This window comes from Oncorhynchus masou, chromosome 23 (genome assembly GCF_036934945.1).
Source record: "Oncorhynchus masou masou isolate Uvic2021 chromosome 23, UVic_Omas_1.1, whole genome shotgun sequence".
Lineage (NCBI taxonomy): Eukaryota > Metazoa > Chordata > Actinopteri > Salmoniformes > Salmonidae > Oncorhynchus > Oncorhynchus masou.
The window spans coordinates 11,190,702-11,203,996 of NC_088234.1; the positions used below are offsets into that span (position 1 = coordinate 11,190,702).

The 13,295-nt window shown below is 46.7% G+C and overlaps 1 pseudogene; it reads left to right on the forward strand.

The window, feature by feature from the left end:
- The first annotated feature begins 969 nt into the window (after window positions 1-969).
- Window positions 970-13,295, forward strand: part of LOC135510300 (actin-binding protein WASF3-like) — an 87,368-nt pseudogene continuing 75,042 nt past the window's right edge.

Genomic DNA, 13,295 nt, shown 5'->3' on the forward strand with positions numbered 1-13,295 from the left:
TGAATATTCAATTACATTGAAATCAATGAGTTTTCAGGTGGTGTATAGTGCAATATCCCTGAAAATGGTTCTTACATTTTAAGTGATCCAGGTTCTTCCACCATGTTCCCCACATGTTCAGAATACACTTTTAGATAAAAAATGACAAATTGTGAGTATTATCATGACAAATTATTGGTATTATTTTATAGACCACCATAAGTCTGAAAATTGATTCATTGACCCCAATGGAATGTAGTTTAACCAATTAATGTTGCCTAAAATGGTGTGTTGTCAACAATTCAATCATATTTTTCACCAAAATAAGTATTTTCTAAAATAATAAATGTACTCTATTAATTTTTTGCTATGATTTTTTTTTATTTTGTGCACCTTGACGCCTCCTTCGTGATTTCATGTTCTCAGTATGTAATGTGCGCATGAGTGATTTAAGCACCATGGACAGAGACGGACAGGCACGCGGTCGGTCTGGAAGAAAACAAGTGTTTGTGAAAGTTAACTACAATGCGTCACACAACAACAGTGAGTCTGTTTTCCTACAGAATAAGTTATTAGTGCTTTGATTCAGTATCAGCGTGACAATAGCATCGGAACTGAGCAGACGTCTCGTGCCATGTATCCTAAATGTCACCAGCACTTCGTTGTCAGAGCCAGGAGAGAGCAGCATCGTTCCAATTCCAATCCTTCGCAGTCCAGCCTACCGGTATGTTACAAATCTGTGTCAGTAGTACGCCTATGTGGATAAGTAAAGAAAGGAACAACGACCTATAGCACCAAGCCGATGCTGAAGCTTATAGAGTCGTATAGATAGGCTGCTGTCTTCAGCCCTACACAGTGAAGCGTGTGCATGCGGCTTGCTCTACATGCTTCCTCCTAAATAAACCGACGGAAGTACACACACATATTTAGCCTATTCCTCATCACTGTGCAGTAAAACAAAACAGCGAGAGAGGCAGGGAGCGCGTGAAACATCTTGCTTATTTCGATCGAGGTTATTATAACCTGTGTTCGGTCTTGTCTCGACGTTTTTTCGGTGAAGCGCATGCGCACTAACATGTCTGGAATCTGCTGCAGCTCGCACTACAGGGCTGAAGGGTCGACGCTGCCTTGGTAACGTAACAACACACCGACTGGGCAAGAGTTGGGGACCCAGATATCCTTACATCAAAGGCTCCTTCCTCCTCATTTCCTCTCCATCCATCCATCCCTCCGTCCCTGTTTCTCCCATCAGCCGAATCTGGGCGGCTGTTCCTCCGCTGTTATGGACCCGTGGATATGAAGTCCAGACAGGACAGAAAAATCTACAAAAATAAGAAAGAGAAGCTACATTGGTGAGTTAAATCCCGCTTTGCTTGTCATTTGTAACGGACCGGGGGAAATAGTGAGTTTGACGTTAAGCAGCAGCAACAACAGGGGAATAGCACGTTGTTATTATGGTCGTCATGCATTAGTAAGCGTGGATGTATCATTCACTTTGCCATGGAGCAGTAGCACTTCCCGTGAGAAAATGTATACGTTTGGTTACAGATTCATCATGCAATGAACTCAAACAAGCATAATCAGAAACCGAGTATCGTTTGATTGACACGTTCTGTTTCGCCTATTTACACTGATTGATATTTTAATGTAAATCGACACGAAAGCTCTGCTCGGGTTATCTTCCTATCTAAATGGATGTATTGATCGTGGCTGCCTATATAGATAGACAGCTCTAGGATATTTTTGTAGTGTGTGGAATTGACAGTTTGCCTATGCGAAACAACTGGCCAACGTTTTAGCCTAGAACAGACTAGTAATGTAACGGCTGGTTGTGATACAGCCTGGAATCGTACCCGTGTCTGGTGTGACGCCTCTAACGCTGAGATGCAGTGCCTTAGACCACTGCGCCTCTCGGGGAGCCACTCGGGAACTAGGGTTCTGTCCCAAATGGAACCCTATTCACTATATAGTACACTACTTTTAACCAGGAAGCATAGGGCTCTTGTCAAAAGTAGAACACTATATAGGGAATAGGATTCCATTTGGGACAAGCAGTGACTATCAGTGTTTCACCACCCACTGAGCACAGACATCAATACAACTTCTATGCCATGTTAGTTCAATGTAATTTGTGGAAACAACATTGATTGAACCAGTGTGTGCCCAGTTGGCGACTTGATTCTAGGGTTTAGTCCAATGATATATATATATATATATATATATATATAAACCCTGGATTGCTGACGCTAGTATTGACCATTGGGAGGCTTTGAAGACACTGGTTGGCCATATTGGCTCTCCACAGTTGGAGCAGTCCTCCATGCATTAGTGTAGTCATTTAGCAGATGTTCTCATCCAGAGCCACTTACAGGACCAATTACAGATAAGTGCCGTGCTCAAGGGCACATAGGCAGATTTTTCTCATCAAGTCAACTCTGGGATTTGAACCAGCAACATTTTGGATACTGGACCAATGCTCTTAACCACTAAGCTACCTACAGTGAAAACAGAATTCAAATATTTCACTAAAATATGTATTTATGTAAAAAAAAAAATTGTAGTGGGGACAGTAACATTAGTACATGCTGGAAAAATATTCATTAAGGAAAATATTTTTCTATACTATTGAATTGTTTTGTTGTTTATCTCACATAATATAATTGAACAGTATCCATTAAGGTGTTTGTAATAGAACAAATGTGGCAAAATTGAAAAAACTTTGAATAACCTTTTTCAAGATCTTGTATATTATGTGTGTAAAATAATGCCATGTTGTCATTTTGTTATTACAGGTTAGTTACAATATACTTTGCTTGAGTGAAAGGACATTCAAACTGCTTGATATTATCTCAGTCGTTTTGTAGGCTGCCGAGACGGCACTTAAACTTGACTTGAAGCTTAAAGATCTGGATTAGTGGATAGTCCAGTAAGTACAAGAGGATGAAAAGATGTCTTTGGTTACAGTACTAAACTTGTAACAGTTGAAGACAGTGATCAAACAGTCGTGTCATTATTGATTGGAGGCAATTTCTCATTTTAAATGGATGAACTGAATGTTTTATGATGTTAGGCCTTTGTAGAACTGTATACACAGAGAGAGATGAGAGAGAGAGAGAGAGAGAGAAAGATGAAGAGAGGGAGAGGGGGAGAAAGACAGAGGGAGTGGGAGAGAGATGAGAGAGAAAGACAAAGATGAAGAGAGGGAGAGGGGGAGAGAGACAGAGGGAGTGGGAGAGAGATGAGAGAGAAAGACAAAGATGAAGAGAGGGAGAGGGGGAGAAAGACAGAGGGAGTGGGAGAGAGATGAGAGAGAAAGACAAAGATGAAGAGAGGGAGAGGGGGAGAGAGACAGAGGGAGATGAGAGAGAAAGACAAAGACAAAGATGAAGAGAGGGAAAGGGGGAGAGAGACAGAGGGAGTGGGATGAGAGAGAGAGAGAGAGAAAAAGACAAAGATGAAGAGAGGGAGAGGGGGAGAGAGACAGAGGGAGATGAGAGAGAGAGAAAGACAAAGACAAAGATAAAGATGAAGAGAGGGAGAGGGGAGAGAGACAGAGGGAGATGAGAGAGAGAGAAAGACAAAGACAAAGATAAAGATGAAGAGAGGGAGAGGGGGAGAGAGACAGAGGGAGTGGGATGAGAGAGAGGGAGAGAGAGAGAAAGACAAAGATGAAGAGAGGGAGAGGGGGAGAAAGACAGAGGGAGTGGGAGAGAGATGAGAGAGAAAGACAAAGATGAAGAGAGGGAGAGGGGGAGAGAGACAGAGGGAGTGGGATGAGAGAGAGAGAGAGAAAGACAAAGACAAAGACAAAGATAAAGATGAAGAGAGGGAGAGGGGGTGAGAGACAGAGGGAGATGAGAGAGAGAGAAAGACAAAGATAAAGATGAAGAGAGGGAGAGGGGGAGAGAGACAGAGGGAGTGGGATGAGAGAGAGAGAGAGAGAAGAGTAGTAGTAGGCAGTCTGAATCCAATCACATTGTATTTGTCACATGCTTTGTAAATAACAGTGAAATGCTTACTTTTGTGTCATTTCCCAACAATACAGAGTTAAATATTTATATATAAAACATTTAAATAGTGACATGAGGGATAAATACACAATGAATAATGAATAGTAAAAAAATAACATGGTTATATCCAGGTTTTGCAGGGGTAGGGGTACGAGGTAGTTGTGGTAGTTACAGTATGTGCAGGTAGGGGTACGAGGTAGTTGTGGTAGTTACAGTATGTGCAGGTAGGGGTACGAGGTAGTTGTGGTAGTTACAGTATGTGCAGGTAGGGGTATGAGGTAGTTGTGGTAGTTACAGTATGTGTAGGTAGGGGTACGAGGTAGTTGTGGTAGTTACAGTATGTGTAGGTAGGGGTACGAGGTAGTTGTGGTAGTTACAGTATGTGTAGGTAGGGGTACGAGGTAGTTGTGGTAGTTACAGTATGTGTAGGTAGGGGTACGAGGTAGTTGTGGTAGTTACAGTATGTGTAGGTAGGGTACGAGGTAGTTGTGGTAGTTACAGTATGTGTAGGTAGGGGTATGAGGTAGTTGTGGTAGTTACAGTATGTGTAGGTAGGGGTACGAGGTAGTTGTGGTAGTTACAGTATGTGTAGGTAGGGGTACGAGGTAGTTGTGGTAGTTACAGTATGTGCAGGTAGGGTACGAGGTAGTTGTGGTAGCTACAGTATGTGTAGGTAGGGTACGAGGTAGTTGTGGTAGTTACAGTATGTGCAGGTAGGGGTACGAGGTAGTTGTGGTAGTTACAGTATGTGTAGGTAGGGTACGAGGTAGTTGTGGTAGTTACAGTATGTGCAGGTAGGGGTATGAGGTAGTTGTGGTAGTTACAGTATGTGTAGGTAGGGTACGAGGTAGTTGTGGTAGTTACAGTATGTGCAGGTAGGGGTACGAGGTAGTTGTGGTAGTTACAGTATGTGTAGGTAGGGGTACGAGGTAGTTGTGGTAGTTACAGTATGTGCAGGTAGGGTACGAGGTAGTTGTGGTAGCTACAGTATGTGTAGGTAGGGGTACGAGGTAGTTGTGGTAGTTACAGTATGTATAGGTAGGGGTACGAGGTAGTTGTGGTAGTTACAGTATGTGTAGGTAGGGGTACGAGGTAGTTGTGGTAGTTACAGTATGTGCAGGTAGGGTACGAGGTAGTTGTGGTAGCTACAGTATGTGTAGGTAGGGGTACGAGGTAGTTGTGGTAGTTACAGTATGTGCAGGTAGGGTACGAGGTAGTTGTGGTAGCTACAGTATGTGTAGGTAGGGGTACGAGGTAGTTGTGGTAGTTACAGTATGTGCAGGTAGGGGTACGAGGTAGTTGTGGTAGTTACAGTATGTCCAGGTAGGGGTACGAGGGAGTTGTGGTAGTTACAGTATGTGTAGGTAGGGGTACGAGGGAGTTGTGGTAGTTACAGTTTGTGCAGGTAGGGGTACGAGGGAGTTGTGGTAGTTACAGTATGTCCAGGTAGGGGTACGAGGTAGTTGTGGTAGTTACAGTATGTGCAGGTAGGGTACGAGGTAGTTGTGGTAGTTACAGTATGTGTAGGTAGGGGTACGAGGTAGTTGTGGTAGTTACAGTATGTGTAGGTAGGAGTACGAGGGAGTTGTGGTAGTTACAGTTTGTGCAGGTAGGGGTACGAGGGAGTTGTGGTAGTTACAGTATGTGTAGGTAGGGGTACGAGGGAGTTGTGGTAGTTACAGTATGTGTAGGTAGGGGTACGAGGGAGTTGTGGTAGTTACAGTATGTGTAGGTAGGGATACGAGGTAGTTGTGGTAGTTATGATACAAGTAAAAGGAGGGCTGTGATTGGTTATATTGCCTACTATGTCATAAAATGGGCCATATTTTTTTAAACAAGCAGAGATCCCATTCTGGAACTTTGACATGCCCTTATATATGAGTATATACTGCTCAACAATATATTTTAAAAAAAATGACAAATCCCTAAATGTATATTTAAAATGTTCACGTTGATATTTTTCCATATTCATAATTTCATGTAAAATACTCATATTACCGAGCTAAAGGTAAAGCTTCATATGACACCAATGTTTGCTTTGTAGCTCTTACAGATGAAACATGATGGAGTCTAAAAGGTGGCCTGGCGAAGGCCGTAATGGAGAAAAATATGCCACATTTCAGAAATTATAATGTTTTTAGATACACTGGTCTAATATATGTCAGCAGTCCTTCCTCCAAAGGGTTGTTCTATGGATTACACCCAAAACCATGTACACTTCATTACTTCACCCAAAACCATGGTCATGTTTGGTCTGGGTTTCCTGAGGAATCACTCTATGGTGAGTGACACCTGTCTGTGTGAAGGTAGACTATTTTATAGTCACGATTTGTTTTGGTGCATGAGAGGCATACAGGCAAATACATACATACGGACACCTGAAGCAGTCATATGTTTAATCTGTGATATTCACACTTTGTCCGTTGTCACATTGATCAATTTATTTTATTTTACCCTTATTTTACAAGTCAGTTAAGAAGAAATTCTTATTTTCAATGATGGCCTACGACATCATAGAACGACAGATTTGTACCTTGTCAGCTCGGGGATTTGAACTTACAACCTTTTGGTTACTAGTCCAACCCTCTAACCACTAGGCTATCCTGACGCCCCAATCAATAAGGCTGGGTGTTGGTCCAATGTGATTATAGATCTATCAATCAGAGTCATTGATCTGCTGCAGATATCTGTCATCTATCTCAGTCCATATATGGACAGCATCTGTTCAGCTGATCAACCTCCAATCTGAACATTTACCATTATGGAGAAATACTCTAGACCCCTGAAACTCAACTCTGGACCTGGAAGCCAGATCCACTTTGTGTTTTCTTTGTTCCCCTCTAATCGGGCACTAATTTAGATGTGGGACACCAAGGTGGGTGCAATTAATGATCAGGTAAACCAGCAGGCTCCGGACCTTGTAGGGTTGAAAACCGCTGCTCTAGACTGACCTTGGATCGTTGTCTAAGACTGACTTCATCAGTCCACATGAGCATTTATGGCCATCATATGGCTGATCTGGGAGCAGTTTAACACTTCCTAACCTAAGTAATTATTATGGAGAGAAACCCAAACTGTACATGACTCTTTATGGTGCACATCTGGCCCACTATCCTCAAAGTGTCTTAAAGTGAGCGTGCTGGTCTAGGATCAGTTTAGCCTTTTAGATAATAATGACTGGGCAGTGAGGAGACTGGGTAGTGTATAGTGAGGACACTGGGTAGTGTGTAGTGTGGAGACTGGGTAGTGTATAGTGAGGAGACTGGGTAGTGTGTAGTGAGGAGACTGGGTGGTGTATAGTGAGGAGACTGGGTAGTGTGTAGTGTGGAGACTGGGTAGTGTATAGTGAGGAGACTGGGTAGTGTGTAGTGTGGAGACTGGGTAGTGTATAGTGAGGAGACTGGGTGGTGTATAGTGAGGAGACTGGGTAGTGTATAGTGAGGAGACTGGGTGGTGTGTAGTGAGGAGACTGGGTAGTGTATAGTGAGGAGACTGGGTGGTGTATAGTGAGGAGACTGGGTAGTGTGTAGTGAGGAGACTGGGTAGTGTGTAGTGAGGAGACTGGGTAGTGTATAGTGAGGATACTGGGTAGTGTGTAGTGAGGAGACTGGGTAGTGTGTAGTGAGGAGACTGGGTAGTGTATAGTGAGGAGACTGGGTAGTGTGTAGTGAGGAGACTGGGTAGTGTGTAGTGTGTAGTGTGTAGTAAGGAGACTGGGTAGTGAGGAGACTGGGTAGTGTATAGTGTGGAGACTGGGTAGTGTGTAGTGAGGAGACTGGGTAGTGTGTAGTGTGTAGTGTGTAGTAAGGAGACTGGGTAGTGAGGAGACTGGGTAGTGTGTAGTGAGGAGACTGGGTAGTGTATAGTGAGGAGACTGGGTGGTGTATAGTGAGGAGACTGGGTAGTGTATAGTGAGGAGACTGGGTAGTGTGTAGTGAGGAGACTGGGTAGTGTGTAGTGAGGAGACTGGGTAGTGTGTAGTAAGGAGACTGGGTAGTGAGGAGACTGGGTAGTGTGTAGTGTGGAGACTGGGTAGTGTGTAGTGAGGAGACTGGGTAGTGTATAGTGTGGAGACTGGGTGGTGTATAGTGTGGAGACTGGGTAGTGTGTAGTGAGGAGACTGGGTAGTGTGTAGTGAGGAGACTGGGTAGTGTGCAGTGAGGAGACTGGGTAGTGTATAGTGAGGAGACTGGGTAGTGTGTAGTGAGGAGACTGGGTAGTGTGTAGTGTGGAGACTGGGTGGTGTATAGTGAGGAGACTGGGTAGTGTGTAGTGAGGAGACTGGGTAGTGTATAGTGAGGAGACTGGGTAGTGTGTAGTGAGGAGACTGGGTAGTGTATAGTGAGGAGACTGGGTAGTGTGTAGTGAGGAGACTGGGTAGTGTGGAGACTGGGTGGTGTATAGTGAGGAGACTGGGTAGTGTGTAGTGAGGAGACTGGGTAGTGTATAGTGAGGAGACTGGGTAGTGTGTAGTGAGGAGACTGGGTAGTGTATAGTGAGGAGACTGGGTAGTGTGTAGTGAGGAGACTGGGTAGTGTGGAGACTGGGTGGTGTATAGTGAGGAGACTGGGTAGTGGGCAGTGAGGAGACTGGGTGGTGTATAGTGTGGAGACTGGGTGGTGTATAGTGTGGAGACTGGGTAGTGTGTAGTGTGGAGACTGGGTAGTGTATAGTGTGGAGACTGGGTAGTGTGTAGTGTGGAGACTGGGTGGTGTATAGTGTGGAGACTGCGTGGTGTATAGTGAGGAGACTGGGTAGTGTGTAGTGTGGAGACTGGGTAGTGTATAGTGTGGAGACTGGGTAGTGTGTAGTGAGGAGACTGGGTAGTGTATAGTGAGGAGACTGGGTAGTGTGTAGTGAGGAGACTGGGTAGTGTGTAGTGAGGAGACTGGGTAGTGTGTAGTGAGGAGACTGGGTAGTGTGTAGTGTGTAGTGTGTAGTAAGGAGACTGGGTAGTGAGGAGACTGGGTAGTGTATAGTAAGGAGACTGGGTGGTGTATAGTGAGGAGACTGGGTAGTGTGTAGTGAGGAGACTGGGTAGTGTATAGTGAGGAGACTGGGTAGTGTGTAGTGAGGAGACTGGGTAGTGTGTAGTGTGTAGTGTGTAGTAAGGAGACTGGGTAGTGAGGAGACTGGGTAGTGTATAGTGAGGAGACTGGGTAGTGTGTAGTGAGGAGACTGGGTGGTGTATAGTGAGGAGACTGGGTAGTGTGTAGTGAGGAGACTGGGTAGTGTGTAGTAAGGAGACTGGGTAGTGAGGAGACTGGGTAGTGTATAGTGAGGAGACTGGGTAGTGTATAGTGAGGAGACTGGGTAGTGTGTAGTGTGGAGACTGGGTAGTGTATAGTGAGGAGACTGGGTAGTGTATAGTGAGGAGACTGGGTAGTGTGTAGTGAGGAGACTGGGTAGTGTGTAGGGAGGAGACTGGGTAGTGTATAGTGTGGAGACTGGGTAGTGTGTAGTGAGGAGACTGGGTAGTGTGTAGTGAGGAGACTGGGTAGTGTATAGTGAGGAGACTGGGTAGTGTATAGTGAGGAGACTGGGTGGTGTATAGTGAGGAGACTGGGTAGTGTGTAGTGAGGAGACTGGGTGGTGTATAGTGTGTAGTGTGTAGTAAGGAGACTGGGTAGTGAGGAGACTGGGTAGTGAGGAGACTGGGTAGTGTGTAGGGAGGAGACTGGGTAGTGTATAGTGTGGAGACTGGGTGGTGTATAGTGTGGAGACTGGGTAGTGTGTAGGGAGGAGACTGGGTAGTGTGTAGTGTGTAGTGTGTAGTAAGGAGACTGGGTAGTGAGGAGACTGGGTAGAGTGTAGTGAGGAGACTGGGTAGTGTGTAGTGAGGAGACTGGGTAGTGTGTAGTGAGGAGACTGGGTAGTGTATAGTGAGGAGACTGGGTAGTGTGTAGTGAGGAGACTGGGTAGTGTATAGTAAGGAGACTGGGTAGTGGGTAGTGAGGAGACTGGGTGGTGTATAGTAAGGAGACTGGGTAGTGTGTAGTGTGGAGACTGGGTAGTGGGTAGTGAGGAGACTGGGTAGTGTGTAGTGAGGAGACTGGGTAGTGAGGAGACTGGGTAGAGTGTAGTGAGGAGACTGGGTAGTGTGTAGTGAGGAGACTGGGTAGTGTGTAGTGAGGAGACTGGGTAGTGTATAGTGAGGAGACTGGGTAGTGTGTAGTAAGGAGACTGGGTAGTGAGGAGACTGGGTAGTGGGTAGTGAGGAGACTGGGTAGTGGGTAGTGAGGAGACTGGGTAGTGAGGAGACTGGGTAGTGAGGAGACTGGGTAGTGTATAGTAAGGAGACTGGGTAGTGTGTAGTGAGGAGACTGGGTAGTGGGTAGTGAGGAGACTGGGTAGTGAGGAGACTGGGTAGTGAGGAGACTGGGTAGTGAGGAGACTGGGTAGTGTATAGTAAGGAGACTGGGTAGTGGGTAGTGAGGAGACTGGGTAGTGAGGAGACTGGGTAGTGAGGAGACTGGGTAGTGAGGAGACTGGGTAGTGTATAGTAAGGAGACTGGGTAGTGTGTAGTGAGGAGACTGGGTAGTGAGGAGACTGGGCAGTGAGGAGACTGGGTAGTGGGTAGTGTGGAGACTGGGTAGTGTATAGTAAGGAGACTGGGTAGTGAGGAGACTGGGCAGTGAGGAGACTGGGTAGTGTATAGTAAGGAGACTGGGTAGTGAGGAGACTGGGTAGTGAGGAGACTGGGTAGTGAGGAGACTGGGCAGTGAGGAGACTGGGTAGTGGGTAGTGTGGAGACTGGGTAGTGTATAGTAAGGAGACTGGGTAGTGAGGAGACTGGGCAGTGAGGAGACTGGGCAGTGAGGAGACTGGGTCGTGAGGAGACTGGGTCGTGAGGAGACTGGGTAGTGTATAGTGTGGAGACTGGGTGGTGTATAGTGAGGAGACTGGGTAGTGTATAGTGTGGAGACTGGGTGGTGTATAGTGTGGAGACTGGGTAGTGTGTAGTGTGGAGACTGGGTAGTGTGTAGTGAGGAGACTGGGTAGTGTGTAGTGAGGAGACTGGGTAGTGTGTAGTGTGGAGACTGGGTAGTGTGTAGTGAGGAGACTGGGTAGTGGGTAGTGTGGAGACTGGGTAGTGTATAGTAAGGAGACTGGGTAGTGAGGAGACTGGGCAGTGAGGAGACTGGGTAGTGTATAGTGAGGAGACTGGGTAGTGGGTAGTGAGGAGACTGGGTAGTGTATAGTGTGGAGACTGGGTAGTGTATAGTAAGGAGACTGGGTAGTGTGTAGTGAGGAGACTGGGTAGTGTGTAGTGAGGAGACTGGGTAGTGTGTAGTGAGGAGACTGGGTAGTGTGGAGACTGGGTGGTGTATAGTGAGGAGACTGGGCAGTGAGGAGACTGGGTCGTGAGGAGACTGGGTCGTGAGGAGACTGGGTAGTGTATAGTGTGGAGACTGGGTGGTGTATAGTGAGGAGACTGGGTAGTGTATAGTGTGGAGACTGGGTGGTGTATAGTGTGGAGACTGGGTAGTGTGTAGTGTGGAGACTGGGTAGTGTATAGTGAGGAGACTGGGTAGTGTGTAGTGAGGAGACTGGGTAGTGTGTAGTGTGGAGACTGGGTAGTGTGTAGTGTGGAGACTGGGTGGTGTATAGTGTGGAGACTGGGTAGTGTGTAGTGAGGAGACTGGGTAGTGTATAGTGAGGAGACTGGGTAGTGTGTAGTGAGGAGACTGGGTAGTGTGTAGTGTGGAGACTGGGTAGTGTGTAGTGTGGAGACTGGGTGGTGTATAGTGTGGAGACTGGGTAGTGTGTAGTGAGGAGACTGGGTAGTGTATAGTGAGGAGACTGGGTAGTGTGTAGTGAGGAGACTGGGTAGTGTGTAGTGAGGAGACTGGGTAGTGTGTAGTGAGGAGACTGGGTAGTGTGGAGACTGGGTGGTGTATAGTGAGGAGACTGGGTAGTGTGTAGTGAGGAGACTGGGTAGTGTATAGTGAGGAGACTGGGTAGTGTGTAGTGAGGAGACTGGGTAGTGAGGAGACTGGGTAGTGTGTAGTGTGGAGACTGGGTGGTGTATAGTGTGGAGACTGGGTAGTGTGTAGTGAGGAGACTGGGTAGTGTGTAGTGAGGAGACTGGGTAGTGTATAGTGTGGAGACTGGGTAGTGTGTAGTGAGGAGACTGGGTAGTGTGTAGTGTGGAGACTGGGTGGTGTATAGTGTGGAGACTGCGTGGTGTATAGTGTGGAGACTGGGTAGTGTGTAGTGTGTAGTGTGTAGTAAGGAGACTGGGTAGTGAGGAGACTGGGTAGTGTATAGTGAGGAGACTGGGTGGTGTATAGTGAGGAGACTGGGTAGTGTGTAGTGAGGAGACTGGGTAGTGTATAGTGAGGAGACTGGGTAGTGTGTAGTGAGGAGACTGGGTAGTGTGTAGTGTGTAGTGTGTAGTAAGGAGACTGGGTAGTGAGGAGACTGGGTAGTGTATAGTGAGGAGACTGGGTAGTGTGTAGTGAGGAGACTGGGTGGTGTATAGTGAGGAGACTGGGTAGTGTGTAGTGAGGAGACTGGGTAGTGTGTAGTGTGTAGTGTGTAGTGTGTAGTAAGGAGACTGGGTAGTGAGGAGACTGGGTAGTGTATAGTGAGGAGACTGGGTAGTGTATAGTGAGGAGACTGGGTAGTGTGTAGTGAGGAGACTGGGTAGTGTGTAGGGAGGAGACTGGGTAGTGTATAGTGTGGAGACTGGGTAGTGTATAGTGTGGAGACTGGGTGGTGTATAGTGAGGAGACTGGGTAGTGTATAGTGTGGAGACTGGGTGGTGTATAGTGTGGAGACTGGGTAGTGTGTAGTGTGGAGACTGGGTAGTGTGTAGTGAGGAGACTGGGTAGTGTGTAGTGAGGAGACTGGGTAGTGTGTAGTGTGGAGACTGGGTAGTGTGTAGTGAGGAGACTGGGTAGTGGGTAGTGTGGAGACTGGGTAGTGTATAGTAAGGAGACTGGGTAGTGAGGAGACTGGGCAGTGAGGAGACTGGGTAGTGTATAGTGAGGAGACTGGGTAGTGGGTAGTGAGGAGACTGGGTAGTGTATAGTGTGGAGACTGGGTAGTGTATAGTAAGGAGACTGGGTAGTGAGGAGACTGGGCAGTGAGGAGACTGGGTCGTGAGGAGACTGGGTCGTGAGGAGACTGGGTAGTGTGTAGTGTGGAGACTGGGTGGTGTATAGTGAGGAGACTGGGTAGTGTATAGTGTGGAGACTGGGTGGTGTATAGTGTGGAGACTGGGTAGTGTGTAGTGTGGAGACTGGGTAGTGTATAGTGAGGAGACTGGGTAGTGTGTAGTGAGGAGACTGGGTAGTGTG